This window comes from Solanum stenotomum, unplaced genomic scaffold (genome assembly GCF_019186545.1).
Source record: "Solanum stenotomum isolate F172 unplaced genomic scaffold, ASM1918654v1 scaffold32599, whole genome shotgun sequence".
Lineage (NCBI taxonomy): Eukaryota > Viridiplantae > Streptophyta > Magnoliopsida > Solanales > Solanaceae > Solanum > Solanum stenotomum.
The window spans coordinates 1-6633 of NW_026032036.1; the positions used below are offsets into that span (position 1 = coordinate 1).

Consider the following 6633-nt stretch of genomic DNA (forward strand, 5'->3'; position numbering starts at 1 on the left):
TTTTTCTTTTGTTTAGAAAAGAAAATAGTTATGATAAATAAATAAAAGACCACTACAGTTTGTCAAACCCAAAGTTGTCACGAGATTTTAGGGATGATTTTATTCAAAATAAAAAGGAAGAAAAATCAAGTCTAATATTTGACTAAATAATTAGTCGGTGTAGATCTATAAGCATTGGATCTCTAACATTGACTAAACAAATTAGTTCCCGCTTCCCATTATAATTATTAATTATCATCATTAAACTATCAAATATATTCCTTCCGTTTCTTTTTACTTGTCACGTTTTGTTTTTCGAGAGTTAATTATTTAAATTTTAACTTATATTTTAAAATATAATAATCAAATTGACTCTAAAAGGCAAAATATGACAAGAAAAGAGAACGGAAAGAGCATATATTTAGTAGCTAGGAACTTGGAATCCAAGTACTTGATTTTGATGCTACTTAATTTAGTTTTATTTAGTAGTTAGTTTTACCATTGTTTAACAAATTAGTGCTGATTATTTTCTTCTCACGTAAAGGGCCTAATTAAGTTGGCTAAAAAATTGTAATTTGTGAACATAGCAAGGTTTTCTTATTTAATTTGTTTGCTTTTAACTTGCCATCAGTCCATCACTAATGGTATATTTCAAAACTCAAGATATTTTCAAAAAATAATAGAATCAAGTTAAGGTTCAGCATTTTTTTTGTTTGGTCGAATCCCTGACATAAAAATCAGAAGAAATAAAAATATTAATCATTGGACCTTTCTTTTTTCCTTTTTATTAATTATTTAATAGAAAAATGAGCTCTCGTCAACAAGCTTGTATATTAAAGAGAATTTAAAATATTTTTATTATTAAAACTTCAGATAGTTAATTAACTGAATGGCTAAAATACTCGTTAAAAAATGAGTATTGGTGAACTTTATATAATGCACTTTTTTGTTTCATATTTTTTTTTGTAAAATGGTTGATTCTTAGCTTGTCAGCTAGTGAAGAATTCCTATCATTTATTCTCTTCGCATGTGGACATTACTAAATGTTTTTGTTCAAATTATTTGTTCATTTATAAAATCAAATAATAATTAATTACTTTTTTTTCTATTTTGTACTTCCTTTAATAAAAAATTAAAAGTATAAACAAACAAGTTTGTAAAAAATTTAAAAAATAATTAAGGCATAAATTAATAAAATTATTTTCATAGTTTATAATTTCTTAAGAAATACGCAAAGAATAAAGTGGACAATCAATATAAAATGAAACGAATTAATATTTAATGGTCAATCCCTTAATACTGAAATGATTAGAAACTTAAATAAGTACAAAGACAAATGTGTAGCACATGTTCAACTTTAATTATTTTACAATCAACCATACCCACATGGAGTATTTTATATATATAAATCCTTCTTTACTTAAAACCTTTTAGATACTTCTCTTTCTCTTTTTTGTTTTTTTGCTCACATGTAGTTTTTTTTTTTTTTTTAAACATATAAAGTTGAATATATAGGAAAATAATTAAATTACTACAAAGTTCCAAAATTGGTTCATTTGAATTCCAGAGATACACATCGTGTACAGAGTGACCAACACTAGAACATCCAGACAAATAACATGGTTTAAACATTGAGATGTTATTTGTCCCAATATTATTATCTTTTTGTTATTGTGTTAGGTCTATTTCATATACGACATCAAAACTAGTCACATATAATAATAATACATTTGTAATTACTATAATTTATTAATATCCGAGAGAGACAGCTTACCAGCTCAAGACTAGCTGCTCATCAAACATCCAATAATATTTGGCGGAATTCATCTATAGACACTTAAAAGTGACACGTCTTTTTACTTAGACACTTTAAACAAATTTTGTATATTTTAAACACATGTAGTGTGCTTTAATTTATTGTGTCATTTTGACACTACGGATGTTCGAAATGTATATACAAAGTTTACTAATTGAGATGTTTAAGTAAAAAGTCGTGTCACTTTTAGGTGTTCATTGATGAGTTCTGTAATAATATTTTGTATTAGTAATAAATTCAACATCATTCCATGACACTCGATTGAAGAATTTGAAAATGAGTTATAATATTTTGTTCAAATATTTCGATTGAAATCCCAATAAATGGTATTTTTCATTTAGGTCTAGAGTATGGATTCCAACCAAACTAAAGGCCTTTACCTTGGCAATTACTTACGATGTACAATTAATTTTATTGTAATAGTGTTTACTGGCCACTATTTTCCTTATTTAAAAAAAAATAGTCACTGTTATAAAGTTTTAAATTCTATAGATGAAATTGCATGATAACATCATGAATTTTATCGGTACAATCTAAAATTTCATGATAGTGACTATTTTTTTAATTACAGAAAATGAAAAGGTGATTATTCGTAAATTCTATCCCTTATTCGAATCCCCAAAAATTTAGAACAAAAATAAAGAGAAATCGGCACGGGCATGACAATTATGTGCAAATAAAAGAACCCATTCTTTAACATATGACATTCGATAACAATATTTACATTTTAAAAAAAAATTATACGCAATAACCAATATTTATTTCAATATTTTCTATCAAATCTTTCTGCTTTATTTTTCGATTAATAAAATCTTCATAAGTTCTTTCTTGATTTTGTGTTGTGTTGCAATGTTAATTTTTCTTAGCTTTTTTGGATTATTTTTTATTGATTTCATTATTAAGTTGGAATTTTTGCATTTTCGGATTTTTTATCGATAAGAATCTAAAAATACCTATAAAGACCATTGAAGCTTGATTAAAAATAAATTGATTTATGTATTTGTGGTTTGTCAGGACTTGATGATATTTGGGTTTTGTTCAAAATATTTTAAGGAACTTGAATATCAGTTATGTGCAAGTGTTTGAAGATGCTTCTAGGTAGATTTAAGCTAAATTTCATATTAAAAACTTGAGGTTGGGAATTANATGTGAGACAAATTAATAATAAATAAATATTAAAATGCTCAAAAGACCAACATAAAGTTTTAAATTCTATAGATGAAATTGCATGATAACATCATGAATTTTATTGGTACAATCTAAAATTTCATGATAATGACTATTTTTTTAATTACAGAAAATGAAAAGGTGATTATTCGTAAATTCTATCTCCAAAAAATTAGAACAAAAATAAAGAGAAATCGGCACGGGGATGACAATTATGTGCAAATAAAAGAATCCATTCTTTAACATATGACATTCGATAACACATATTTACATTTTAAAAAAATTCTATACGCAATAACCAATATTTATTTCAATATATTCTATCAAATCTTTCTGCTTTATTTTTCGATTAATAAAATCTTCATAAGTTCTTTCTTGATTTTGTGTTGTGTTGCAATGCTAATTTTTCTTAGCTTTTTTGGATTAATTTTTTATTGATTTCATTATTAAGTTGGAATTTTTGCATTTTCGGATTTTTTATCTATAAGAATCTAAAAATACCTATAAAGACCATGGAAGCTTGATTAAAAAAAATTGATTTATGTATTTGTGGTTTGTCAGGACATGATGATATTTGGGTTTTGTTCAAAATATTTTAAGGAACTTGAATATCAGTTATGTGCAAGTGTTTGAAGATGCTTCTAGGTAGATTTAAGCTAAATTTCATATTAAAAACTTGAGGTTGGGAATTAATGACTCCAACTATGTATGCCCCATTGTATTTCATATGTATCCCTATGTATATAGGTGTATATCATGTACTCCTATATTTGTGTTTATCTCTATGAAAAATATTTGTGATAAACACCAATATATATTATATTACCCTTATGTAGAAATGGGACTTAAAAAGGATCAACACTGCATCTTGTCATTGTACTAAAGGCAGTACTAATTGTACATTTACAAAAGGACCAACACTGCATCTTTGCATTGTACTAAAAGTAGTACTAATTGTACATCAATAAAGACATCTCTCATTTTCCTTTCACTTTCTCTAGAAGTTTCTTACTATATCTCACAATTTTCTAACCCTAATTTCTCTCCTCCTTGCTAAAGTCGCTCTATTCTCTCAACTCTTCGTTCTACTTCTCAGCTCCTCAATGGCGAATCCATCTGTTGCTTAGTCTTTTCTGTTTGTCTACACACTCTCCATCATTCTAGAACACTCACCTTCCTCATTAGCACAAAGTAGACTCAAGATTTTCAATACAAGAATCAGTTCTTCCATTCTCTTGCTCCAACTCCAACAACAACGAATTCCAGGTATGTTCTTCTTTCAATTTTGCAACAAATTTCTTCCAGTTCTTTTTGAACTTTTAAATTTTACCACTAAAATATAGGTTTGACGTCGTTTTTATTATGTCTAATTCTCTCCCCCAATTTTATAATTGATGTAAAGATTTATGTTGTCCTCACACATATATGCAATTTTATTTTATATAGTTGCAGATTTATGGATTTTTATTTCAAAATTTGTTTTCCCTTTGTTCTTGGTTATTGAAATTTAGTGTTTCTTTTTCAATTTGTTAATTGCAGGTGTGAACATTTTCATTTACTTGAGAAGGGAAGTTGACAAAGCTTCATACCCAAAAATCAATATTAACTCCTCAGAGAAACGATTATACTATAGGTACACCTAGCTTAATTTGGGGAGTTCTTATAGGAATGTGGTATCTTTTCGGGAATTCAGTTTTGTGTACTTGAAGATTCTTCTTTTTTGTTGTTAGAAGTGCAAAGGGAAGGGCAGATTCAATAAAGTAAAGGGGTCCAAGTTCCTTATTGTGTCCATTTTGATTACAATAATCAGATAGAATATAATCTCATTCATTCTGGAACTTGTCAATTTTGGGATTATTTTTTGTTGGAGATAAATAGCTGTGATTGGTCCAAAAGGGCGGGTTACAGACGGATTTCTCGGTTATCAAAAAAAAATTAGCTATACTTTTAATATATGAAAGTATGCAATTAACTTTGTATATGATCTTTTCTAATTTTGAGACTTCTTTTAGTCAAGGGATGTTTTGTTACTTCTATAAAGAAATTGAGAGATAGTACTAATACTAATACATAGGAACGTAAGAAATTATATTACCGTTTCCGACAAATTTCAAAAGGTGATTTCTATAATTCTCTTGATTCCGTAACAACTATAGTAGGATTTTGGTTTGCAAACTTTGTTTATGTAGTACTCACTCTTACTTTTAACAATCTGTAACTTCACTCTGGACTGAAAACTTCGAACTTGAATAATATTGAGGAAGCTAAAGTAGCAAAGATGGTTGGCTATTATATAATAAATAAAGGACAAGACGAAATATCAATAAGAATATGCTGTGAGTTCTATACTAGAGAGAGTAAGAAAGAAGTATCAAATAAATGCAACCTGTGAAACCAAACCAAAATCCAACTTGAGGAGAGTCATTCTTTGATCAGAGAAAGATGTTTTCGAGAAGGGAAAACACAATGCAATAGCAGGATGTTTTCCTTGAACTTCTGGTTTCCATCTGTTCTCTTCTTTATCCCCAAAAGAGCATACTTGATGAGGTTTCCCAGATCGAGAAGTTTGAAGGAAGCTTCTTAGCACTTATCTTAGCTTGGAACAATTTTCCCTTTCTGTTCTGAAATCTCTTTCCCGGGAAAGCTATTTCTTCGTGAAAGAGGAAATTCCCAGGAGCATATCTTCTGGTGACTCTTTGGCATAGAAGTTGTATTTCATTCAAGTAGAAATTAATGTACTCTTAAAAATATGATACTTGGTGACTCATCAACCAGGAAAAAGATAAAAGTATAATACGTAGTGATGCTTGAAAAAATATCAAGAAATTCTTTCATTTCTGTCGTCTCAAATGTGTGGGATAAATTGTGCCGGTGAATGAAAAAGAAAGACTTGTATCTCTCTCATAATAGGTACTCAGGAGGCTGAGTTGTGTTTGTGTGTGTTTCCTAATGAGGTTCAGGTTCGATGTGGTTCCCATTTGTCACATTGGAGCTAATTTTGTTTTCGTTGATAATAGATGACAATATGACAATACTAATGGCATTTCAGACACCAGAAGTTGAGGTCATAGGCTTGACTACTATCTTTGGCAACGTTACTACAAAAGATGCTACACGAAATGCATTACTCTTGGTATGTTTTTTATTTTAATTTTATTTATCCAAATTTCTCTCTTTTCTTCGTGTTTAAAATTTCCATCTTCTGGAGAAGGGTAGAGGGGCGGGCCCATTATCCACCGAGTTTAGAAGGCTGTGATTGATCCAAAGGGCGGGTCACAGACGGATTTCTCGGTTATCAAAAAAAAAATAAAAATTTCCATCTTCTAGATATTTATGGATCAAGTTCTTGATCAATTACTTCTTTAACTTAATTTGTAAAATGATAGTGTGAAGCTGCAGGATATCCGGATGTTCCCGTGGTATAGGGTAGCTCTGAACCTTCTAATAGTAACATTTTTTTCTCTTTGCAATCTCACATACGGTATATTTCAAAGAGACAAGTGATTACTGCAGCATCACTTGAACATACGTAACATGAAGCTAATTTTTTAAGTTTTTTCTACTGTGTACATAGATATTAGAATAGATTAAATAGGCAAAACGATGGTTGGTTTTACACAAAAAAAAAATTCAGCTTATGCTTACTGTCACGACCCGGGATCACCCCCTAG

The 6633-nt window shown here is 29.1% G+C and overlaps 1 long non-coding RNA gene across 1 annotated transcript; it reads left to right on the plus strand.

Moving 5' to 3' along the window:
• Nucleotides 1–3980: 3980 nt before the first annotated feature.
• Nucleotides 3981–6557, plus strand: LOC125852144 (uncharacterized). The gene is made up of 4 exons (XR_007444978.1): nucleotides 3981–4228; nucleotides 4502–4595; nucleotides 5980–6095; nucleotides 6349–6557. It is a non-coding gene; the product is annotated as an uncharacterized LOC125852144 (long non-coding RNA).
• The last annotated feature ends 76 nt before the right edge of the window (nucleotides 6558–6633 follow it).